Source organism: Coregonus clupeaformis, chromosome 10 (assembly GCF_020615455.1).
Source record: "Coregonus clupeaformis isolate EN_2021a chromosome 10, ASM2061545v1, whole genome shotgun sequence".
Classification (NCBI taxonomy): domain Eukaryota; kingdom Metazoa; phylum Chordata; class Actinopteri; order Salmoniformes; family Salmonidae; genus Coregonus; species Coregonus clupeaformis.
In genome coordinates, this window is record NC_059201.1 from 4,919,015 (window position 1) to 4,946,113 (window position 27,099).

Below are 27,099 nucleotides of genomic sequence, written 5' to 3' on the forward strand. Positions count from 1 at the left end.
CTGGGAGAGGTAGGACTAGGAGAGGTAGGACTAGGAGAGGTAGGACTAGGAGAGGTAGGACTAGGAGAGGACTGGGAGAGGACTAGGAGAGGTAGGACTGGGAGAGGTAGGACTGGGAGAGGACTAGGAGAGGTAGGACTGGGAGAGGACTAGGAGAGGACTAGGAGAGGTAGGACTGGGAGAGGACTAGGAGAGGTAGGACTGGGAGAGGACTAGGAGAGGTAGGACTGGGAGAGGACTAGGAGACGTAGGACTGGGAGAGGACTAGGAGACGTAGGACTAGGAGAGGACTAGGAGAGGTAGGACTGGGAGAGGACTAGGAGAGGTTGGACTGGGAGAGGACTAGGAGAGGTAGGACTGGGAGAGGACTAGGAGAGGTAGGACTGGGAGAGAACTAGGAGAGGTAGGACTGGGAGAGGACTAGGAGAGGTAGGACTGGGAGAGGACTAGGAGAGGTAGGACTGGGAGAGGACTAGGAGAGGTAGGACTAGGAGATAACTAGGAGAGGTAGGACTGGGAGAGGACTAGGAGAGGTAGGACTAGGAGAGGTAGGACTGGGAGAGGACTAGGAGAGGTAAGACTAGGAGAGGACTAGGAGAGGTAGGACTGGGAGAGGACTAGGAGAGGTAGGACTAGGAGAGGTAGGACTAGGAGAGGTATGACTGGGAGAGGTAGGACTGGGAGAGGACTAGGAGAGGTAGGACTAGGAGAGGTAGGACTGGGAGAGGACTGGGAGAGGACTAGGAGAGGTAGGACTGGGAGAGGACTAGGAGAGGTAGGACTGGGAGAGGACTGGGAGAGGACTAGGAGAGGTAGGACTGGGAGAGGTAGGACTAGGAGAGGTAGGACTGGGAGAGGTCTAGGTGAGGTAGGACTGGGAGAGGTCTAGGAGAGGTAGGACTGGGAGAGGACTAGGAGAGGTAGGACTGGGAGAGGACTAGGAGAGGTAGGACTAGGAGAGGTAGGACTAGGAGAGGACTAGGAGAGGTAGGACTAGGAGAGGACTAGGAGAGGTAGGACAGGGAGAGGTAGGACTAGGAGAGGACTAGGAGAGGTAGGACTGGGAGAGGACTAGGAGAGGTAGGACTGGGAGAGGACTAGGAGAGGTAGGACTGGGAGAGGACTAGGAGAGGTAGGATTAGGAGAGGTAGGACTGGGAGAGGTAGGACTGGGGTTGATGTTTTGCTGAAAAATTAATCCCAGAGTGTAGATTTAACAGTACGCGACTGAACTGAAAAACTAAAACAATAACATCAGATTCCCGAGAACTGAATACGGTGAAAGTTTAATATGTCCTCTGACGTACCAAACCATCTGAGACGGTGAGATATGAGGATGCCATTGTAATGAACCCTACACAAACATGACGGGGCATAAATAAAAAGACTGGGTCCTGTCTTACCCTTGACATGCAATCATAACCACAACGCAGAGAGCCACACAATGCTGAGCCCAGCGAATAAACAAACACACTGTCTGGGTTCCAAATGGCACCCTATTCCCTATTTATGGCACTACTTTTAACTGTCTGGGTTCCAAATGGCACCCTATTCCCTATTTATGGCACTACTTTTAACCAGGCTCATATGGCTCTGGTAAAAAAAAAAAAGTATTGGAACACATACAGTGTCTGAGAATGATGATTAACACTGAAGATATTACATCGCCTTAGATGACGAATAGAGTTATGTTCGTTCCAAATGGCACCCTAATCCCTGTGACTCGTTTCAGGAAACTAGGCGTATGTAGTATTGGAACATGCCTTCTGGAACATGTTGTTAGGCCTACTGCTGCTAGGTAGCTCTCTCTCTGCTCTCCCCCTCCCCTCTGTCTGTCCTTGATTGCAGGAGTGAAGTCTGGTGTGCGGGAGTCAGGGTTCCAGCTGCAGCTCATTCACCATAATCACCTCAGCCTTTAAGACCCGGTCAAACTTTCCACTCATCGTCAGATCATAGTCAAGACAACCATGTTAGTCTCGCTGCCGACTCAACCTGTCTGTTTTCGCTCTTGTGTTTTTTGGACTGTTTATTTACTTTTTCTCCTGTGCCACAGATATTTGGAACCTGACTCCTGCCTCCGCTTCACTCCTGCCACCACCATCCTGCTCTCCACTATCGGGCCTCTCCTTTGGACTCACCACGGACACTAGGACATTACGGTACCACACCTGCCCTGACCTGGATCTGTACCCTCCCTGTAACCTGGACTTGCTCTTCCCCATTTATTGGAAACCTGGACTATTGAACATTATAATAAACCTGTTAAAACTTCTCTGGCTTGGTGTACTTGTCTGCATTTGGGTTCTATCCAGTTAAATCATAACAGTATGATCTGACCAACATGAACCCAGCAGACAGTAGCTCGGATACCACCCCAGAGTGCACTCAAATTTGGACTGCCATAGCCAATCAGGGCATTCTACTTGGCCAACATGATACCCTGTTTAAGACGATTGCTGAGGACAGTCAGGTGCTGCTTAATCAGGTTCAATTACTCACCAATCAAGTGTCTGCCCTTACTACCCCTTCAGCCCAGATCAGAGAGCCTTTTGTTCCTGCTCCAGAGCGCTATGACGGGAACATGGGAACCTGTGGCGATTTTTTTGACTCAATGCTCGTTAGTGTTTGAACAACAGCCCCTCACCTACGCCTCAGAAAGAGCCCGTATTGCCTACCTTATCAACTCTACTAGCGGTTCCGCTCGTGCCTGGGGATCCGCGGTCTGGGAGAGTCAGTCGGACATTTGCAACGCTTACGTGGCCTTCACCACGGAGATGAGGAAGGTTTTTGACCACCCCGTACGAGGCAAGGAGGCTGCGAAACGGTTGTTTTCTCTTCGGCAGGGGGCTCGTAGTGTGGCGGAGATGGCAGTGGAGTTTCGGACTTTAGCAGCAGTGAGTGGTTGGAATGACGAGGCATTACAAGGAGTGTTAATCAATGCTTTGTCTGAGACTTTAAAAGATGAATTGGTGTCATATGATGAATCGCCTACGCTGGATAATCTTATTTCACTCACTATCAGGTTGGATAATCGGATTCGGGAGCGCCGCCGGGAGAGGAGTGTTAGTTCCAAGCAACCTGTCTGTCATCAACAAACTCCTCCCTGCATCGTCCCTACGGAGAGAGCCGTGTCTTCCCGAGTCGATACGAGGAGCACTGAACCCGAAGCCATGGAGGTGGGTCGTGCACGGTTGTCCTCAGAGGAGCGTGCACGTCGTATTCAGGCTCGGGTCTGCCTGTATTGTGGAGAAGCTGGTCATTTCGTTCCTTCCTGCCCAGTTCGTCCGGGAAAAGGGCCGGCTCATCATTTATGGGAGAAGTTTTGGTGAGCCGAGCAGCGGATTCTTCCTCTTCTCCCCGCATTCTGCTCCAGGCATCCCTCCAGTGGCAGTCCCAGAATTTCTCTGTTAGTGCGCTGATTGACTCTGGTGCCGACGAAAGCTTTTGGATAGAGAGTGGGCTCAACAAATGGATTTGGAGACTGTTCCTATGGACTGTCCGCTGCAGGCTAAGGGTCTAAATGGACAATTGTTGACCCGCATTACCCATCAGACTGTTCCTGTTTGTCTTAGAGTGTCGGGAAATCATCAGGAGAACATTCAATTCCATATTATCGACTGCCCACAGACTCCCCTGGTCCTTGGTATCCCCTGGCTCATAAAACACAATCCACACATTGATTGGGTGACAGGTAGCATTGTTTCATGGAGCACATTTTGTCATGTGAATTGTTTGTGTTCTGCTCAGACTCCTGCCAGTACTGTGCCTCAACCTCCACTGGAGTCCATGGATCTTTCTGCTGTTCCTGACGTGTATCATGACCTGGCATCCGTTTTCTGCAAACACAGAGCTACTTCTCTTCCTCCTCACCGGCCTTACGACTGCGCCATTGACCTCCAGCCAGGAGCCCCGCTCCCCCAGCAGTCGCCTGTACAATCTCTCCCGGCCGGAGACGGAGGCTATGGAGAACTACATTCGGGACTCCTTGGCGGCAGGTATTATGCGTCCTTCCTCGTCACCTGTAGGAGCGGGATTCTTTTTTGTTGCTAAGAAGGATAAGACCCTCAGACCCTGTATTGATTACCGTGGACTTAACAACATCACCATTAAGAACAAGTATTCTCTGCCTTTGATTAATTCTGCTTTTCCCCTCCTTCATGGTGCTACCATCTTTACGAAACTGGATCTACGAAATGCGTATCACCTGGTGCGCATTCGTAAGGGTGATGAATGGAAGACTGCCTTCAACACACCCTTGGGACATTTTGAGTATCGGGTTATGCCTTTTGGGTTGTCTAATGCCCCTGCTGTTTTTCAGGCACTAGTCAATGATGTCCTTCGGGACATGTTGAATCGGTTTGTTTTTGTCTATCTGGATGATATCTTGATTTTCTCAGAGTCCTCCCAGGAACATGAACTGCATGTGCGCCAGGTGTTGCAAAGGTTGTTGGAGAACAAACTGTTTGTGAAGATGGAGAAATGTGAATTTCATGTGTCTGAGACCTCTTTTTGGGTTACATCATAGCTCAGGGGAGCTGCGGATGGACCCAGCTAAGATCTCTGCTGTCACGGACTGGCCAGCTCCCTCTACCCGCAAACAACTTCAACGATTCCTGGGGTTTGCGAACTTCTATAGGAGGTTCATCAAGGACTACAGCCGCATTGCGGCGCCACTCACCGCTCTCACCTCCATCTCACGACCGTTCGCTTGGAATGAAGGGGCCGAATCAGCGTTCGAAGAACTGAAACATCGCTTCGCCTCGGCTCCCATTCTGATGCAGCCGGACCCCGACCGCCAGTTTGTCGTGGAGGTGGATGCATCCGACACTGGGGTAGGTGCAGTGTTGTCACAACGTTCTCCTGAAGATAACAAACTGCATCCCTGTGCTTTTCTCTCAAGGAAACTTTCTCAGGCAGAGAGGAATTATGATGTTGGAAATCGTGAACTGCTCGCCGTTAAGCTGGCTCTCGAGGAGTGGCGACATTGGTTGGAGGGGGCGGAACAACCCTTCATCGTTTGGACGGATCATAAGAATCTGGCTTACCTCCAGTCAGCGAAGCAGCTCAACCCCCGTCAAGCCAGGTGGGCACTATTTTTTGGGAGATTCAATTTTTCTCTGTCTTACCGTCCTGGGTCACGCAACGTCAAGCCTGACGCCCTGTCTCGTGTTCATTCGGCTGTTGATACTGGTAGTAACCCTGAACCCATTTTGCCTCCTACCTGCAGTATTGCAGTCATCACATGTGACATCGAGGGGATTGTTAGACAGGCTCAACATCATCAAGCTGACCCTGGGAGGGGGTCCTCCTAACCGGATGTTTGTCCCTGAGTCTGCTCGCTCCCAGGTACTTCAGTGGGCTCACTCGTCTCCCCTTACCTGTCACCCTGGAGTTTCGCGGACCCTTGACTTTGTGCGACGGAAGTTCTGGTGGGCCACGATGGAGGCGGACACTCGAGCCTTCATTGCTGCTTGTACGGTATGTGCACAAAGTAAAAACTCCACCCAGGCCAGCGCTGGTCATCTACGACCTCTACCTATACCCAGCCGGCCCTGGTCGCATATCGCTATGGATTTTGTCACTGGACTTCCCCCCTCATCTGGTAAGACTGTCATTCTTACGGTGATTGATCGTTTTTCTAAGTTCGCTCATTTTTTGGCCCTACCTAAACTGCCCACTGCCAGAGAGACGGCTGATATTTTGGTTGAACATGTGTTCCGCTCTCATGGTCTACCCACGGATATTGTCTCTGACAGGGGTCCCCAGTTTGTCTCCCAGGTGTGGAAAGCTTTCTGTAAAGCTTTGGGCATTACATCCAGCCTGTCCTCTGGATATCACCCCCAGACCAACGGGCAAGCCGAGAGAGCGAACCAGGAGATGGAGACCGCACTTCGCTGTGTCACTGGGTCTAACCCTGGGTCATGGAGCTCCATGCTCCCCTGGGTGGAATATGCTCATAACACCTTGACTAACGCTTCCTCTGGTTTGTCTCCTTTTCTGTGTGCTCTGGGTTATCAACCTCCCCTGTTCCCTTCCCAAGAGAGGGAACTTGCGGTACCCTCGGTGCAGTCCCACATGCGCCGCTGCTGCAAGGTCTGGAGGAAGGCCAGGGTAGCTCTGTCCCGAGCTTCGGCGTACATGCAGAGGCAAGCCAACCGTCACCGGTCCCAGGCTCCCGGTTACTCTCCTGGTCAAGAGGTATGGCTGAAGTCACGGGACCTTCCATTGAAGGTGGAGTCGAAGAAGATGGCGCCTCGTTTTATAGGACCGTTCAAGATACTGTCTATTGTTAACCCCTGCGCGGTTAAGCTACAGCTTCCTGCCTCCCTACGGGTTCATTCCACCTTTCATGTTTCCCAGATTAAGCCTGTGTCGGTTAGCCCTTTGTGCCCGCCCTCTCGTCCCCCTCCTCCGCCCAAGATCGTGGGTGGGGGTCCGGTCTACACTGTCCGGCGACTTCTGGATGTTCGCCGCCGGGGTCGTGGTTTCCAGTACCTGGTGGATTGGGAGGGTTATGGTCCTGAGGAACGTTCCTGGGTGCCCAGGAGCTTCATTGTGGATCCTGCTCTGGTTCGTGAGTTTCATAGGTTACATCCTGATAAACCCTGTCGGCCGCCAGGTGGCGTCCGTAGAGGGGGGTACTGTTAGGCCTACTGCTGCTAGGTAGCTCTCTCTCTGCTCTCCCCCTCCCCCTCTGTCTGTCCTTGATTGCAGGAGTGAAGTCTGGTGTGCGGGAGTCAGGGTTCCAGCTGCAGCTCATTCACCATAATCACCTCAGCCTTTAAGACCCGGTCAAACTTTCCACTCATCGTCAGATCATAGTCAAGACAACCATGTTAGTCTCGCTGCCGACTCAACCTGTCTGTTTTCGCTCTTGTGTTTTTTTGGACTGTTTATTTACTTTTTCTCCTGTGCCACAGATATTTGGAACCTGACTCCTGCCTCCGCTTCACTCCTGCCACCACCATCCTGCTCTCCACTATCGGGCCTCTCCTTTGGACTCACCACGGACACTAGGACATTACGGTACCACACCTGCCCTGACCTGGATCTGTACCCTCCCTGTAACCTGGACTTGCTCTTCCCCATTTATTGGAAACCTGGACTATTGAACATTATAATAAACCTGTTAAAACTTCTCTGGCTTGGTGTACTTGTCTGCATTTGGGTTCTATCCAGTTAAATCATAACACATGTGAACTTTCATGTGCCTTAATAACAAACATGTGTGTCATCTGTAAATACAAATACAATTGTTAAATTACGAGCCCAGTTGGTTTAGCCACGGAAAAAGACCGGAACCTTCCCGCTAGCCATGATTGGCTGAGATGATGGATGGGCTGGACATACCAAGAGATTAGTTCGGATTGGTCTGCCATGTAGCACGCTTCTGTCTAAAACATTAGCTGCTCAGTATGTATAAGTAATCTAATGCAGTTTTTTTTTAAAGATATCATGAAGAACTGCAAAAGTGTTACTCTCCACTTTCTGGAGGACTGAGTTTTTAAATCAGTGGAATGCCTGGTGGAAGCAGAGTATCATAGCTAAGGAGATTGAGACAATTCTGGTGTTTGATTGCAAATATACGGAGGGAGTTGAAAAGAGAACACACAGAAGGCTGTTGTATAAAACACCTGTCTCCGGATTACATCTTCAAACTAAGGGCAACCATGGCATCCGTGACAAAGAGGGAGAAGCGTCCATCCATGTATACGGGTAAGATAGTCTAGCTAGCTACATTTTCAGATATTATACATTCCTAATTTAGTCAGAAAGACGTTTTCAATGCAAGTTAAAGCGTACTGTTAGCTAGCTAGACGTTGTTTAAACCAGCCTTTAGTCTTGAAATCTTTGATTGTTTAGTACACTACTGTACTCACTCTGTTTAGCACATGGCCTCACATGTGAATCCTTAAAGAGATGGGTGGGGCTAAGGCTTAAGAGGGTGTGAACGAAACAAAACGATGCTGAATTGGTGTAGACAAAGAAGAGCTCTTCAGTAGGTGTAACAAAACATTCAAGGGCCCTTTTCTGAAAAGTGGGGTTACAAATTTATCAACTTTCAAAGCAGAATTACTTTTCCATTGCTCCTCAACTGTAGTGTATGATATACAATTTTCTAGGTCTGAGTCTCTACTTTTAACCAATGTAAAAAACATCATTTAAAATGTTGCTACATAAGACCGAATCGAGCCGGTCGGTCACATATTCCCTATGGGCCCTGGTCAAAAGTAGTGCACTATATAGGGAATAGGGTGCCATTTGGGATGTAAACTAAGTGTATCTGAGGTGACGAGTGACTTATGAATAGAGTTAGATTACAGTTAGACTATTAGACTATTCTCAGTGTCAGACCAGGTTAGATTACAGTTAGACTATTAGACTATTCTCAGTGACAGACCAGGTTAGATTACAGTTAGACTATTAGACTATTCTCAGTGACAGACCAGGTTAGATTACAGTTAGACTATTAGACTATTCTCAGTGACAGACCAGGTTAGATTACAGTTAGACTATTAGACTATTCTCAGTGACAGACCAGGTTAGATTACAGTTAGACTATTAGACTATTCTCAGTGACAGACCAGGTTAGATTACAGTTAGACTATTAGACTATTCTCAGTGACAGACCAGGTTAGATTACAGTTAGACTTTTAGACTATTCTCAGTGTCAGACCAGGTTAGATTACAGTTAGACTATTAGACTATTCTCAGTGTCAGACCAGGTTAGATTACAGTTAGACTATTAGACTATTCTCAGTGTCAGACCAGGTTAGATTGCAGTTAGACTATTAGACTATTCTCAGTGACAGACCAGGTTAGATTACAGTTAGACTATTAGACTATTCTTAGTGTCAGACCAGGCTAGATTACTGTTAGACTATTCTCAGTGTCAGACCAGGTTAGATTACAGTTAGACTTTTAGACTATTCTCAGTGTCAGACCAGGTTAGATTACAGTTAGACTTTTAGACTATTCTCAGTGTCAGACCAGGTTAGATTACAGTTAGACTATTAGACTATTCTCAGTGACAGACCAGGTTAGATTACAGTTAGACTATTAGACTATTCTCAGTGTCAGACCAGGTTAGATTGCAGTTAGACTATTAGACTATTATCAGTGACAGACCAGGTTAGATTACAGTTAGACTATTAGACTATTCTTAGTGTCAGACCAGGCTAGATTACTGTTAGACTATTCTCAGTGTCAGACCAGGTTAGATTACTGTTAGACTATTAGAATATTCTCAGTGACAGACCAGGTTAGATTACAGTTAGACTATTAGACTATTATCAGTGACAGACCAGGTTAGATTACTGTTAGACTATTAGACTATTATCAGTGACAGACCAGGTTAGATTACTGTTAGACTATTAGACTATTATCAGTGACAGACCAGGTTAGATTACTGTTAGACTATTAGACAGTGTCTGACAAGCATGAAGAACACAAGGATTCAAATGAATACTGAATATCAGACCTGGGTTCGAACACTATTTGAAATCATTTTCAATCCATTACATGGGCTTGATTGCATTTTTTTTGGCTTAATGGACCAATCGAATATTCCCATAACTGTAACCCCACCCCTCTGGCCATCAGGCAGGCTAAAGCAAACACTCAAAGCATTGAAAGAGTTCAAATAGTGTTTGAACCCATAGTCTGCTGAACACTGAATATAAAAACCTTCTTCCTTCCACAATAATAAATAGCACAATCAAACAACATTTAAGTTAACATTTAACAAAAACAACACCTCCTTTCTAATGAAAACTACATTCACGTAAACCTTTAAATAGGATTAGAAAACACTATAAAACGAGCAGAATTCGAATAGATCTCCTAGCTTTCCCTCTGTCTGCCTGGAGCTCAATTGTAAAACTTTTAATTATCCGTTTATATGAAGTAATTAATCCTGTTGAAGAATAGCAGGGCCGGTGGCTATATTAGGTCTACATTTCCCATTAAAATAGCTGGTAACGAATGATTCTGTCCCTTTGTGTTACCGGGAAGCTTCATCCTGCTTCCTTCATTTGTCCTGCAGCTCTAGGTAATAGGGTTGGAATAGGGCTGGAAAATGGCTGGAATAAACATCAGTACAAACGTGTGTGTGTGTGTGTGTGTGTGTGTGCGTGCGCGCGCGTGTGTGTGTGTGTGTGTGTGTGTGTGTGTGTGTGTGGACTTGTTTAACTACACTACCAGTATAGCTCTTGAAATGTTCAGTATTGACTGACCTTCATGTCTTAAAGTAATGATGGACTGTCGTTTCTCTTTGCTTATTTGAGCTGTTCTTGCCATAATATGGACTTGGTCTTTTACCAAATAGGGCTATCTTTTGTATACCCCCTACCTTGTCACAAAACAACTGATTGGCTCAAATGCATTAAGAAGGAAATAAATTCCACAAATTAACTTTTAACAAGGCACACCTGTTAATTGAAATGCATTCCAGGTGACTACCTCATGAAGCTGGTTGAGAGAATGCCAAGAGTGTTCAAAGCTGTCATCAAGCCAAAGGGTGGCTACTTTTGAAGAACCTCAAATATAAAATATATGTTGATTTGTTTAACACATTTTTTTTGGTTACTACGTGATTCCATATGTGTTATTTCGTAGTTTTGATGTCTTCACTAGGGTTCTACAATGTAGAAAATAGTTTTAAAAAATAAAGAAAAACCCTTGAATGTGTAGGTGTGTCCAAACTTTTGACTGGTAGTGTATACAGAAGCCCTCACGGGAATAGCAAATAAACTGAAATTGAAACAAGTGGGGACATTTAGCCGGTGTATTGGTGTGTGTAGAGAGGGGCGTAACGGACCAAGATGCATCCCAAATGGCACCCTATTCCCTATATAGTGCAATAGGACTCTGGTCAAAAGTAGTGCACTGTGTAGGGAATAGGGTACCGTTTGGGATGCCAACCAGGGTGACTCAGTTACACGTTGTTGCTGTGTGTAGAGAAGAATGTGTGGTCTCAGTCATGCCTCTTTCCTAAACCTGTTAAGATAATAAACGGGGAAATAAATAAATAGCGCTTTAGATGAGGTGCTGACTAACAGAAGATAAATCAGAGTTATTCCTCTCTGACCATGTGACGTGAGCAGGTAAAACTCCAGGCCATAGCAACTCACAACCCAGAGTTCTTCATGGTGAAGTCGATTCGCTTCAGTAATGTGTTCAGGAAAACTCTGGGCCCCTACTAATAAATGCCATTGATTTATAATGTGATTTATAATATGATGGATGTGAATGCCATTGATTTATGACATGGTTTATAATATGATGGATATGTTTGTGATTGGCTCCCACTCACTTGTCTCGACGATGCATGGGTCAGCAAAGTACTTAGAGAGGATAGCATCGAGTTGAGTCAGGGTGTCCTCACAGCCTGGCTGGGTTACAGGACTCTAGGCTGGGTTACAGGACTCTAGGCTGGGTTACAGGGCTCTAGGCCGGGTTACAGGGCTCTAGGCCGGGTTACAGGGCTCTAGGCCGGGTTACAGGGCTCTAGGCCGGGTTACAGGACTCTAGGCCGGGTTACAGGGCTCTAGGCTGGGTTACAGGGCTCTATGGCTGGGATACAGGGCTCTAGGCCGGGTTACAGGGCTCTAGGCCGGGTTACAGGGCTCTAGGTCGGGTTACAGGACTCTAGGCCGGGTTACAGGGCTCTAGGCCGGGTTACAGGGCTCTAGGCCGGGTTACAGAGCTCTAGGCTGGGTTACAGGGCTCTAGGCTGGGTTACAGGGCTCTAGGCCGGGTTACAGGGCTCTAGGCTGGGTTACAGGGCTCTAGGCCGGGTTACAGGACTCTAGGCCGGGTTACAGGGCTCTAGGCTGGGTTACAGGGCTCTAGGCCGGGTTACAGGGCTCTAGGCTGGGTTACAGGGCTCTAGGCTGGGTTACAGTACTCTAGGCTGGGTTACAGGGCTCTAGGCTGGGTTACAGGGCTCTAGGCTGGGTTACAGGACTCTAGGCCAGGTTACAGGACTCTAGGCCGGGTTACAGGGCTCTAGGCTGGGTTACAGGGCTCTAGGCTGGGTTACAGGACTCTAGGCTGGGTTACAGGGCTCTAGGCCGGGTTACAGGGCTCTAGGCCGGGTTACAGGACTCTAGGCCGGGTTACAGGGCTCTAGGCTGGGTTACAGGGCTCTAGGCCGGGTTACAGGGCTCTAGGCTGGGTTACAGGGCTCTAGGCTGGGTTACAGTACTCTAGGCTGGTTTACAGGGCTCTAGGCTGGGTTACAGGGCTCTAGGCTGGGTTACAGGGCTCTAGGCCAGGTTACAGGACTCTAGGCCGGGTTACAGGGCTCTAGGCTGTGTTACAGGGCTCTAGGCTGGGTTACAGGACTCTAGGCTGGGTTACAGGACTCTAGGCCGGGTTACAGGGCTCTAGGCTGGGTTACAGGGCTCTAGGCCGGGTTACAGGGCTCTAGGCTGGGTTACAGGGCTCTAGGCTGGGTTACAGGGCTCTAGGCCGGGTTACAGGGCTCTAGGCCGGGTTACAGGACTCTAGGCTGGGTTACAGGACTCTAGGCAAGGTTACAGGACTCTAGGCCGGGTTACAGCAAAAGCCTTTGGTGAAGGCGTTTGACGCCGAAGTGTCAGCCTTTTTGTGTCACGTAAATATATCTTTCAGCTCTATGATATAACGAGACAATGTCTTTCAGCTCAAACCTGGTTCAGTCTGCTTTCCACCAGACACTGGGAGATGAATTCACCTTTCAGCTGGACAATAACCTAAAACACAAGGCCAAGTTGCTTACCAAGAAGACAGTGAATGTTCCTGAGTGGCCGAGTTACAGTTTTGACTTAAATCTTAAATACATTTTTTTGCTCCGCAATCTACACACAATACCCCAAAATGACAAAGCTAATACAGGCTTTTAGACATTTTTGCAAATGTATTAAAAATAAAAAACAAAAATACCTTATTTACATAAGTATTCAGACCCTTTGCTATGAGACTCGACATTGAGCTTAAGGTGCATCCTGTTTCCATTGATCATCCTTGAGATGTTTCTACAACTTGATTGTAGTCCACCTGTGGTAAATTAAATTGATTGGACATGATTTGGAAAGGCACACACCTGTCTATATATGGTCCCACGGTTTGACAGTGCATGTCAGAGCAAAAACCAAGCCATGAGGTCAAAGGAATTGTCCGTAGAGATCTGAGACAGGATTGTGTCGAGGCTCAGATCTGGGGAAGGGTACCAAAGCATTTCTGCAGCATTGAAGGTCACCAAGAACACAGTGGCAATCGGGGGAGAAGGGCCTTGGTGACCAAGGTGACCAAGAGCCCAATGGTCACTCTGACAGAGCTCTAGAGTTACTCTGTGGAGATGGGAGAACCTTCCAGAAGGACAACCAACCATCTCTGCAGCACTCCACCAATCAGGCCTTTATGGTAGAGTGGCCAGACGGAAGCCACTCCTCAGTAAAAGGTACATGACGGCCCGCTTGGATTTTGACAAAAGGCACCTAAAGGACTCTCAAACCAAAAGAAATAAGATTCTCTGGTCTGATGAAACCAAGACTGAACTCTTTTACCAGCTGTTGGTGAGCACCTAGGTTGTACATCATCACAATCCCATCCACAATCTCCAGCAGTGACTTTTCTGTGATTGGCTGGTCGGGCTCTTCCAACGGTCGCCCCAGCAACAGGCTGTCGTTACCATGGCTTCCCTCGACTGGAGGTGAGGGAAGGAAAGAAAAGATGATGGTTAAAGAAATGAGGTTAAGAAAGAGAAGATTACCCCAACCAAGGCTGTGTCTGTTGTTTCTATAATAACACAAATCCCTAGGTAATAATATGTAAAATATGTATATTTCACGAGAGAGAGAGAGAGAGAGAGAGAGAGAGAGATGCAAATAATGCATGCAGAGCAGAATTAGGCCGATACCCGCTAATTATCCAAATCCAGAAAAGAGCCGTTAAATTGAATTGAATTGAATTGAATTGAATTGAGAGAGAGACCCACTAATACACCTACTCAGCATGCTCTGCTCAAACCTAAATGTCCAACCACACGAAAACAACACTAGCTTTTACTGTCTTATCCTGGAATATATAAGGTCAGAGGTCATCTGCCTTTGGCCTAAAGAGCAGGAATACAAAGAAATCTGAAATATAGACATTGTCATTCTACAAGAAACATAGTATAGTGGAGATGGACCCACTGGTTGCCCTCTAGGTTACAGAGAGCTGGTAGTCCCATCCACCAAACTACCAGGTGTGAAACAGGGAAGGGACTCAGGGGGTATGCTAATTTGGTATAGAGCAGACCTAACCCACTCTATTAAATTAATCAAAACAGGAGCATTTTACATCTGGCTGGAAATTAATAAGGATATAATCTCAAGGGAAGAAAATATCCTCCTGTGTGCTACCTATATCCCCCCAATAGAATCCCCATACTTTAATGAAGACAACTTCTCCATCCTTGAGGGGGAGATCAACCATTTCCAGGCCCAGGGACATGTACTAGTCTGTGGTGACCTAAATGCCAGAACTGGACAAGAACCTGACACCCTCAGCACACAGGGGGACAAACACATACCTGGAGGTGACAGCATTCCCTCCCCAATATGCCCCCGCAGACACAACTACGACAAAACAACCAACAAAAATGGGTCATATCTCTTGCAGCTCTGTCGCACGCTGGGTATGTACATAGTCAATGGTAGGCTTCGAGGGGACTCCTATGGTAGGTACACCTGTAGCTCATCTCTTGGCAGTAGTACTGTAGATTACTTTATCACTGATATCAACCCAAAGTCTCTCAGAGCGTTCACAGTCAGCCCACTGACACCCCTATCAGATCACAGCAAAATCACAGTCTACTTGAACGGAGCAATATTCAATCATGAGGCATCAAAGCCAAAGGAACTGCATAATATTAAGAAATGCTATAGATGGAAGGAAAGTAGTGTAGAAACCTACCGAGAAACAATTAGGCAACAACAAATTCAATCCCTTTTAGACAACTTCCTGGACAAAATGTTTCACTGGAATAGTGAAGGTGTAAACTTGGCAGTAAAAAAGCATGATCTGAATATTTGACCGCTTAGCTTCCCCTATCAAATCAAAACATTTCAAGCACACAGCGTAAGAAAATTAACAGCAATGATATTGAGAAACCAAAAACAAAAATTAGCCTACACCTTCACTATGCTGGAACACAGTACATAAATACTCTAAGAAAAAAATAAGGAACAGCACGTCAGAAATCAGCTCAACGTAATTGAAGAACGAATAAAATCAAGTCCCTTCTGGAAAAATTGGAACACACTGAACAAACAACAATACGAAGCTAGCTATCCAAAATGGAGATGTACGTATAAACCACTCCTCCAATCTTTTCGGCCAAATAACAAAGAACAAACACAGATACAGTGCCTTCGGAAAGTATTCAGACCCTTGACTGCCTTCGGAAAGTATTCAGACCCTTGACTGCCTTCGGAAAGTATTCAGACCCTTGACTGCCTTCGGAAAGTATTCAGACCCTTGACTGCCTTCGGAAAGTATTCAGACCCTTGACTGCCTTCGGAAAGTATTCAGACCCTTGACTGCCTTCGGAAGGTATTCAGACCCTTGACTGCCTTCGGAAAGTATTCAGACCCTTGACTGCCTTCGGAAAGTATTCAGACCCTTGACTGCCTTCGGAAAGTATTCAGACCCTTGACTGCCTTCGGAAAGTATTCAGACCCTTGACTGCCTTCGGAAAGTATTCAGACCCTTTACTTTTTCCACATTTTGTTACTTTACAGCCTTATTCTAAAATGGATTAAATAAAACAATTTCCTCAGCAATCTACACACAATACCCCATAATAAAAAAGTGAAAACAGGTTTGTAGAAAATGTTGCAAATGTATTAAAAACAAAAAACAGATACCTTATTTACATAAGTATTCAGACCCTTTGCTATGAGACTCGAAATTGAGCTCAAGTGCATCCTGTTTCCATTGATCATCATTCAGATGTTTCTAAAACTTGATTGGAGTCCACCTGTGGTAAATTCAATTGATTGGACATGATTTGAAAAGGCACACACCTGTCTATATAAGGTCCCACAATTGACAGCGCATTTCAGAGCAAAAAACCAAGCCATGAGGTTGAAGGAATTGTCCGTAGAGCTCCGAGAGAGGATTGTGTCGAGGCACAGATCTGGGGAAGGGTACCAAAGCATTTCTGCAGCATTGAAGGTCCACAAGAACACAGTGGTCTCCATCATTCTTAAATGGAAGAAGTTTGGAACCAGCGAGACTCTTCCTAGAGCTGGCCGCCCGGCAAACTGAGCAATCGGGGGAGAAGGGCCTTGGTCAGGGAGGTGACCAAGAACCCAATGGTCACTCTGACAGAGCTCTAGAGTTCCTCTGTGGAGATGGGATAACCTTCCAGAAGGACAACCAACCATCTCTGAAGCACTCCACCAATCAGGCCTTTATGGTAGAGTGGGCAGACGGAAGCCACTCCTCAGTAAAAGGCACATGACAGCACGCTTGGATTTTGCCAAAAAGGCACCTAAAGGACTCTCAGACCATGAGAAACAAGAGAAACAAGATTCTCTCTCTTATCCTGTATCTAGTCCATGGAGGAAGGTTGTATGATCAATTCTCATTTCCTAGGGCGTCTGGGCCTCTGGCTAATAGGCATCTCTTCGTTCGCTTTGTCCTCTAAGTTAACCTTGTGATCTAGAACATGCCTTGTCATGCTTGTTAATGCTTTGTAATTGATGGATTATGCCTTGTATTTGAATCCATTCATTGTACAATGTTTAATTAATTATCTGCCTTTGATATAGACAATTCTCAGACCAATTCTTGCTAGTCAACGTCAACTCATTGCGTAATGCTTGCTTGTATATTTTAATGATATTTATGGATTCAGATTAACATTTTTTTTTTTTTAATAGCTTAGTCTTATTACGAGTCGAATGTTATGTATATCTAATATACTGTATATACTCAAATCAAATATTACTGCAAATACAATAAAACAATGTTTTACCACTAATAATATATTTAAATGTTGTTATTCTCTGTTAATGTCTAGTTGTTTTTGTCTTTGTTTTGTGTAATTCACTTGCACTAAACACGAGCACACACACACACACACACACACACACACACACACACACACACACACACACACACACACACACACACACACACACACACACACACACACACACACACACACACACACACACACACACACACACACACACACACACACACACACACACACACACACACACACACACACACACACACACACACACACACACACACACACACACACACACACACACACACACACACACACACACACACACACACCTATTGTCCTCTGTAGCTCAGCTGGTAGAGCACGGCGCTTGTAACGCCAGGGTAGTGGGTTCGATCCCCGGGACTACCCATACACAAAAATGTATGCACGCATGACTGTAAGTCGCTTTGGATAAAAGCGTCTGCTAAATGGCATATTATATTATTATATTATATTATTATATTATAAAAGTTGACTTGTTCAATGAATAGGAATATATATATACAGTGGGGGGAAAAAGTATTTAGTCAGCCACCAATTGTGCAAGTTCTCCCACTTAAAAAGATGAGAGAGGCCTGTAATTTTCATCATAGATACACGTCAACTATGACAGACAAAATGAGAAAAAATTCCAGAAAATCACATTGTAGGGATTTTTAATGAATTTATTTGCAAATTATGGTGGAAAATAAGTATTTGGTCAATAACAAAAGTTTCTCAATACTTTGTTATATACCCTTTGTTGGCAATGACACAGGTCAAACGTTTTCTGTAAGTCTTCACAAGGTTTTCACACACTGTTGCTGGTATTTTCAAATCAAATCAAATCAAATCAAATGTTATTGCCCACATGCGCCGAATACAACAGGTGCAGACATTACAGTGAAATGCTTACTTACAGCCCTTAACCAACAGTGCATTTCTTTTTAACAAAAAAAGTAAAAACAACAACAACAAAAAGTGTTGAGAAAAAAAGAGCAGAAGTAAAATAAAATAACAGTAAGGAGGCTATATATACAGGGGGGTACCGGTGCAGAGTCAATGTGCGGGGGCACCGGCTAGTTGAGGTAGTTGAAGTAATATGTACATGTGGGTAGAGTTAAAGTGACTATGCATAAATAATTAACAGAGTAGCAGCAGCGTAAAAAGGATGGGGTGGGGGGGGCAGTGCAAATAGTCCGGGTAGCCATGATTAGCTGTTCAGGAGTCTTATGGCTTGGGGGTAGAAGCTGTTGAGAAGTATTTTGGACCTAGACTTGGCACTCCGGTACCGCTTGCCGTGCGGTAGCAGAGAGAACAGTCTATGACTAGGGTGGCTGGAGTCTTTGACAATTTTGAGGGCCTTCCTCTGACACCGCCTGGTATAGAGGTCCTGGATGGCAGGAAGCTTGGCCCCATGTGATGTACTGGGCCGTACGCACTACCCTCTGTAGTGCCTTGCGGTCGGAGGCCAAGCAGTTGCCATACCAGGCGGTGATGCAACCAGTCAGGATGCTCTCGATGGTGCAGCTGTAGAATTTTTGAGAAATCTGAGGACCCATGCCAATCTTTTCCAGTCTCCTGAGGGGGAATAGGCTTTGTCGTGCCCTCTTCACGACTGTCTTGGTGTGTTTGGACCATGATAGTTCGTTGGTGATGTGGACACCAAGGAACTTGAAGCTCTCAACCTATTCCACTACAGCCCCGTCGATGAGAATGGGGGCGTGCTCAGTCCTCTTTTTTTTCCTGTAGTCCACAATCATCTCCTTTGTCTTGGTCACGTTGAGGGAGAGGTTGTTGTCCAGGCACCACACGGCCAGGTCTCTGACCTCCTCCCTATAGGCTGTCTCATCGTTGTCAGTGATCAGGCCTACCACTGTTGTGTCGTCGGCAAACTTAATGATGGTGTTGGAGTCGTGCCTGGCCTGGCCATGCAGTCATGGGTGAACAGGGAGTACAGGAGGGGACTGAGCACGCACCCCTGTAGGGCCCCCGTGTTGAGGATCAGTGTGGCAGATGTGTTGTTACCTACCCTTACCACCTGGGGTCGGCCCGTCAGGAAGTCCAGGATCCAGTTGCAGAGGGAGGTGTTTAGTCTCAGGATCCTTAGCTTAGTGATGAGTTTAGAGGGCACTATGGTGTTGAATGCTGAGCTGTAGTCAATGAATAGCATTCTCACGTAGGTGTTCCTCTTGTCCAGGTGGGAAAGGGCAGTGTGGAGTGCAATAGAGATTGCATCATCTGTGGATCTGTTGGGGCGGTATGCAAATTGGAGTGGGTCTAGGGTTTCTGGGATAATGCTGTTGATGTGAGCCATGACAGCCTTTCAAAGCACTTCATGGCTACAGACGTCAGTGCTACGGGTCGGTAGTCATTTAGGCAGGTTATCTTAGAGTCCTTGGGCACGGGGACTATGGTGGTCTGCTTGAAACATGTTGGTATTACAGACTCAGTCAGGGACATGTTGAAAATGTCAGTGAAGACACTTGCCAGTTGGTCAGCACATGCTCGGAGTACACGTCCTGGTAATCCGTCTGGCCCTGTGGCCTTGTGAATGTTGACCTGCTTAAAAGTCTTACTCACATCGGCTACGGAGAGCGTGATCACATAGTCATCCAGAACAGCTGGTGCTCTCATGCATGCTTCAGTGTTGCTTGCCTCGAGGCGAGCATAGAAGTGGTTTAGCTCGTCTGGTAGGCTTGTGTCACTGGGCAGCTCGCGGCTGTGCTTCCCCTTTGTAGTCTCTAATAGTTTTCAAGCCCTGCCACATCCGACGAGCGTCAGAGCCAGTGTAGTATGATTCAATCTTAGTCCTGTATTGACTCTTTGCCTGTTTGATGGTTCGTCGGAGGGCATAGCGGGATTTCTTATAAGTGTCCGGGTCAGAGTCCCGCTCCTTGAAAGCGGCAGCTCTAACCTTTAGCTCAGTGCGGATGTTTCCTGTAATCCATGACTTCTGGTTGGGGTATGTACGTACGGTCACTGTGGGGACGACATCATCGATGCACTTATTGATGAAGCCAGTGACTGATGTGGTGTACTCCTCAATGCTGTCTGAAGAATCCCGGAACATGTTCCAGTCTGTGCTAGCAAAACAGTCCTGTAGCTTAGCATCTGCGTCATCTGACCACTTTTTTATTAACCGAGTCACTGGTGCTTCCTGCTTTAGTTTTTGCTTATAAGCAGGAATCAGGAGGATAGAGTTATGGTCAGATTTGCCAAATGGAGGGCGAGGGAGAGCTTTGTACGCGTCTCTGTGTGTGGAGTAAAGGTGGTCTAGAGTTTTTTTTCCTCTGGTTGCACATTTAACATGCTGGTAGAAATTAGGTAGAACGGATTTAAGTTTCCCTGCATTAAAGTCCCCGGCCACTAGGAGCGCTGCATCTGGATGAGCGTTTTCCTGTTGATTTATGGCCTTATACAACTCATTCAGTGCAATCTTAATGCCAGCATTGGTTTGTGGTGGTAAATAGACTGCTATGAAAAATATAGATGAAAACTCTCTTGGTAAATAGTGTGGTCTACAGCTTATCATAAGATACTCTACCTCAGGTGAGCAAAACCTCGAGACTTCCTTAGTATTTGATTTTGTGCACCAGCTGTTGTTTACAAATATATACAGACCGCCACCCCTTTTCTTACCGGAGTCAGCCGTTCTATCCTGCCGATGTAGCGTATAGCCCGCTAGCTGTATGTTATCCATGTCGTCGTTCAGCCACGACTCGGTGAAACATAATATATTACAGTTTTTAATGTCCCGTTGGTAGGATAACTGTAATCTTAGGTCATCCAATTTGATCTCCAGTGATTGAAGATTGGCTAATAGGATTGATGGGAGCGGCAGTTTACTCGCTCGCCGTCGGATCCTTACAAGGCACCCCGACCTACGTCCACGATATCTCCGTCTCTTCCTCACGCGAATGACGGGGATTTGGGCCTTGTCGGGTGTCTGTATGATATCCTTCGCGGCCGCCTCTTTGAAGAAAAAATCTTCGTCCAATACGAGGTGAGTAATCGCTGTCCTGATATCCAGAAGCTCTTTTTGGTTATAAGAGACGATGGCAGAAACATTATATACAAAAGAAATTACAAATAACGTGGAAAAACACACATAATAGTACAATTGGTTAGAGGGCTGTAAAACGGCAGCCATCTTCTCCGGCGCTGTTCGTCATTAATGTCCCATTGGCCCATTCCTCCATGCAGATCTCCTCTAGAGCAGTGATGTTTTGGGGCTGTCGCTGGGCAACACAGACTTTCAACTCCCTCCAAAGATTTTCTATGGGGTTGAGATCTGGAGACTGGCTAGGCCACTCCAGGACCTTGAAATGCTTCTTACGAAGCCACTCCTTCGTTGCCCGGGCGGTGTGTCCTTTGACAGCTCTTTGGTCTTGGCCATAGTGGAGTTTGGAGTGTGACTGTTTGAGGTTGTGGACAGGTGTCTTTTATACTGATAACAAGTTCAAACAGGTGCCATTAATACAGGTAACGAGTGGAGGACAGAGGAGCCTCTTAAAGAAGAAGTTACAGGTCTGTGAGAGCCAGAAATCTTGCTTGTTCGTAGGTGACCAAATACTTATTTTCCACCATAATTTGCAAATAAATTCATTAAAAATCCTACAATGTGATTTTCTGGAATTTTCTTTCTCAATTTGTCTGTCATAGTTGACGTGTACCTATGATGAAAATTACCGGCCTCTCTCATCTTTTTAAGTGGGAGAACTTGCACAATTGGTGGCTGACTAAATACTTTTTTTCCCCACTGTATATATATACAGTGGCGAGAACAAGTATTTGATACACTGCCGATTTTGCAGGTTTTCCTACTTACAAAGCATGTAGAGGTCTGTAATCACATTGTATGATTTTTAAGTAATTCATTTGCATTTTATTGCATGACATAAGTATTTGATACATCAGAAAAGCAGAACTTAATATTTGGTACAGAAACCTTTGTTTGCAATTACAGAGATCATACGTTTCCTGTAGGTCTTGACCAGGTTTGCACACACTGCAGCAGGGATTTTGGCCCACTCCTCCATACAGACCTTCTCCAGATCCTTCAGGTTTCGGGGCTGTCGCTGGGCAATACGGACTTTCAGCTCCCTCCATATACAGGCCCGTCTGAAGTTTGCCAATGAACATCTGAATGATTCAGAGGAGAACTGGGTGAAAGTGTTGTGGTCAGATGAGACCAAAATCGAGCTCTTTGCCATCAACTCAACTCGCCGTGTTTGGAGGAGGAGGAATGCTGCCTATGACCCCAAGAACACCATCCCCACCATCAAACATGGAGGTGTAAACATTATGCTTTGGGGGTGTTTTTCTGCTAAGGGGACAGGACAACTTCACCGCATCAAAGGGACGATGGACGGGGCCATGTACCGTCAAATCTTGGGTGAAAACCTCCTTCCCTCAGCCAGGGTGTTGAAAATGGGTTGTGGATGTGTATTCCAGCATGACAATGATCCAAAACACACAGCCAAGGCAACAAAGGAGTGGCTCGAGAAGAAGCACATTAAGGTCCTGGAGTGGCCTAGCCAGTCTCCAGACCTTAATCCCATAGAAAATCTGTGGAGGGAGCTGAAGGTTCGAGTTGCCAAACGTCAGCCTCGAAACCTTAATGACTTGGAGAAGATCTGCAAAGAGGAGTTGGACAAAATCCCTCCTGAGATGTGTGCAAACCTGGTGGCCAACTACAAGAAACGTCTGACCACTGTGATTGCCAACAAGGGTTTTGCCACCAAGTACTAAGTAATGTTTTGCAGAGGGGTCAAATACTTATTTCCCTCATTAAAATGCAAATCAATTTATAACATTTTTGACATGCGTTTTTCTGGATTTTTTTGTTGTTATTCTGTCTCTCGTTGTTCAAATAAACCTACCATTAAAATTATAGACTGATCATGTCTTTTTCAGTGGGCAAACGTACAAAATCAACAGGGGATCAAATACTTTTTTCCCTCACTGTATATATATATATATACAGTGAGGGAAAAAACTATTTGATCCCCTGCTGATTTTGTACGTTTGCCCACTGACAAAGAAATGATCAGTCTATAATTTTAATGGTAGGTTTATTTGAACAGTGAGAGACAGAATAACAAAAGAAAAATCCAGAAAAACACATGTAAGAAATGTTATAAAATGATTTGCATTTTAATGAGGGAAATAGGTATTTGACCCCCTCTCAGAGCTGAGATTAGGAGCACACTCTTAAAGTGAGTGTAGGTCTACAATCTTGCCCCTGACATCATTGGAGAGCTCTTTGGTCTTGGTCATGGTGGAGAGTTTGGAATCTGATTGATTGATTGCTTCTGTGGACAGGTGTCTTTTATACAGGTAACAAGCTGAGATTAGGAGCACTCCCTTTAAGAGTGTGCTCCTAATCTCAGCTCGTTACCTGTATAAAAGACATCTGGGAGCCAGAAATCTTTCTGATTGAAAGGGGGTCAAATACTTATTTCCCTCATTAAAATGCAAATCAATTTATAAAATTTTTGACATGCCTTTTTCTGGATTTTTTTGTTGTTGTTATTCTGTCTCTCACTGTTCAAATAAACCTACCATTAAAATTATAGACTGATCATTTCTTTGTCAGTAGGCAAAATCAGCAGGGGATCAAATACTTTTTTACCTCACTGTATTTACAGAATACCCCCCCCTTCAGAACCCCCATATTACTCAGAGGAGATATTCCCAAGCCGTGTGGAAGGCCCAGGGAAATGTGCTCATCTGTGGGGACACAAATGTGTGCACAGGAACACTTCCTGATCTAACGACCACACAAGGCTTGACACACACAGGAGACAGCTTTATTACAGGCCATACTGTTTCTAACTGTCTTAATATCCCCCATAGAAACAACAGTGACAGCACCATCAACAAAAACAGAAGGGATCTGTTGCAGCTCTGTCGAAGCCTGGGTTTGTACTTTGTCAATGGTAGGTTACAGGGGGACTCTTTGGGGAGATTCACCTATTGCTCACCTCTTGGCCACAGCACAGTAGACGAAATGATTACAGACATTGACCCTTTCTCTCTCAGCTCATTCACCGTCAAGCCACTAACACCTCTGTCTGATCACAGCCAAATTACAGACATGGAAACAACCAAACATATGCTGCAATAGTCTATGTGCCGGGGGGCTAGTGTCAGTCTGTTATATCTGGTGTTATTCTCCTGTCTTATCTGGTGTCCTGTGTGAATTTAAGTATGCTGCCTCTAATTATCTCTCTCTCCCTCCCCTCCCGGAGGACCTGAGCCCTAGGACCATGCCTCAGGACTACCTGGCCTGATGACTCCTGGCTGTCCCCAGTCCACCTGGTCGTGCTGCTGCTCCAGTTTCCACTCTTCTGCCTGCGGCTATGGAACCCTGACCTGTTCACCGGACGTGCTACCTTGTCCCGGACCTGCTGTTTTCAACTCTGTCTCTCTACCGCACCTGCTATTTCAACCTCTAAATGCCTGGCTATGAAAAGCCAAGTGACATTTACTCCTGATGTACTGACCTGTTGCAACCTCTACAACCACTGTGATTATTATTTGACCCTGCTGGTCATCTATGAATGTTTGAACATCTTGGAGAAAAATCTGGCCTTAATGGCCATGTACTGTTATAATCTCCACCCGGCACAGCCAGAAGAGGACTGGCCACCCCTCAGAGCCTGGTTCCTCTCTAGGTTTCTTCCTAGGTTCCTGCCTTTCTAGGGAGTTTTTCCCAGCCACCGTGCTTCTACATCTGCATTGCTTGCTATCTGGGGTTTTAGGCTGGGTTTCTGTGTAAGCACTATGTGACATCTGCTGATGTAAAAAGGGCTTTATAAATAATTTGATTGATTGATTGATTTACAGCCCAATAAGCTGTACAACATCAGAAATTCAAAAACAGCACAGAAGAATACCAGAAAGCAACCAGTAACCAAAATATCAAAACACTCTTAGATAACTGTCACGCCCTGGCTCTGGGACTCTTATGTTGTTTCTATGTGTTTTGTGTGCTAGGATGATTATCTAGCTGATGTGTTTTCTATGTTGGCCGGTGTGGTTCTCAATCAGAGGCGTGAATCAGCTGTTGATTGTTGTCTCTGATTGGGAACCATACTTAGGCAGCCTGATTTGCCACAGTGTTTGTGGGATCTTGTTCCGTTTGGTTTGTCTAACCGTAGGACTTCACGTTTCGTATCGTTTGTTGTTTTGTTCGTTGTGTTGTACATTAAATAAATATTATGTACGCATATCACGCTGCGCCTTGGCCCGCTTCTTCTCAAGACGATCGTGACAATAACTTTCTGGAAACCACATTCACTCACAGTAAAGAAGGCATCAATCTAGCAGTAGAAAACATCAACAATATATTCAGACAAACGGCAAAAGAAGCAGAACTGAAATTGATAAAAAACAAAACAAAAAAGACCCCAGATGACAACTGGTTTGATGCAGATTGTAAAATTATAAGGAAAAAACTTAGAACACTATCAAACCAAAAGCACAGAGACCCAAATAATGATGAATTACACCTTCATTACTGTGAGATTTTAAAACTCTATAAACGTACACTCAGAACCAATAAAGCACAGTACAACAGTAATCAGCTGACACTAATTGAGGAATTAGGAAACAAGAGGAATTAGCGATACAAAATGGTGACATATGGACAACCCATTTTAAAACACTCTACGACACCATTGAAATTGACAACAAATGCAGAACAATGTCAACTTCATGAGAAGTTGAATGGATTAGAAAAAGCTATAAAGAACAGTCAAAATCCATTTGACTCCCCAATTACTGACCAGGAGCTCTATAAGAAACTTCAGGCCCTCAAATTAAAAAAAAATAATGCGGACCTGATGGCATCCTAAATGAGATGCTCAAATTCACTAGTGCAAAATGTCAATTGGCTACATTAAAACTGTTTCATTTGATCCTGAGTGCAGGTTATTTCCCTGACATCTGGAATCAAGGACTCATAACCCCAATCTTTAAGAACGGAGACAAATTTGACCCTAACAATTCCAGAGGCTTTTGTGTGAGCAGTAACCTGGGGAAGTTTTTCTGTAGTATCATAAATGTAAGAGTTCTAAACTTCCTTAATACAGTGAGGGAGAAAAAAAAATTGATCCCCTGCTGATTTTGTACATTTCCCCACTGACAAAGAAATGATCAGTCTATAATTTTAATGGTAGGTTTATTTGTACAGTGAGAGACAGAATAACAACAAAGAAATCTAGAAAAACGCATGTCAAAAATGTTATGAATTGATTTGCATTTTAATGAGGGAAATAAGTATTTGACCCCCTCTCAATCAGAAAGATTTCTGGCTCCCAGGTGTCTTTTATACAGGTAACGAGCTGAGATTAGGAGCACACTCTTTAAGGGAGTGCTCCTAATCTCAGCTTGTTACCTGTATAAAAGACACCTGTCCACAAAAGCAATCAATCAATCAGATTCCAAACTCTCCACCATGGCCAAGACCAAAGAGCTCTCCAAGGATGTCAGGGACAAGATTGTAGACCTACACAAGGCTGGAATGGGCTACAAGACCATCGGCAAGCAGCTTGGTGAGAAGGTGACAACAGTTGGTGCGATTATTCGCAAATGGAAGAAACACAAAAGAACTGTCAATCTCCCTCGGCCTGGCGCTCCATGCAAGTTCTCACCTCGTGGAGTTGCAATGATCATGAGAACAGTGAGGAATCAGCCCAGAACTACATGGGAGGATCTTGTCAATGATCTCAAGGCAGCTGGGACCATAGTCACCAAGAAAACAATTGGTAACACACTACGCCGTGAAGGACTGAAATCCTGCAGCGCCCGCAAGGTCCCACTGCTCAAGAAAGCACATATACATGACCGTCTGAAGTTTGCCAATGAACATCTGAATGATTCAGAGGAGAACTGGGTGAAAGAGTTGTGGTCAGATGAGACCAAAATGGAGCTCTTTGGCATCAACTCAACTCGCCGTGTTTGGAGGAGGAGGAATGCTGCCTATGACCCCAAGAACACCATCCCCACCGTTAAACATGGAGGTGGAAACCATATGCTTTGGGGGTGTTTTTCTGTTAA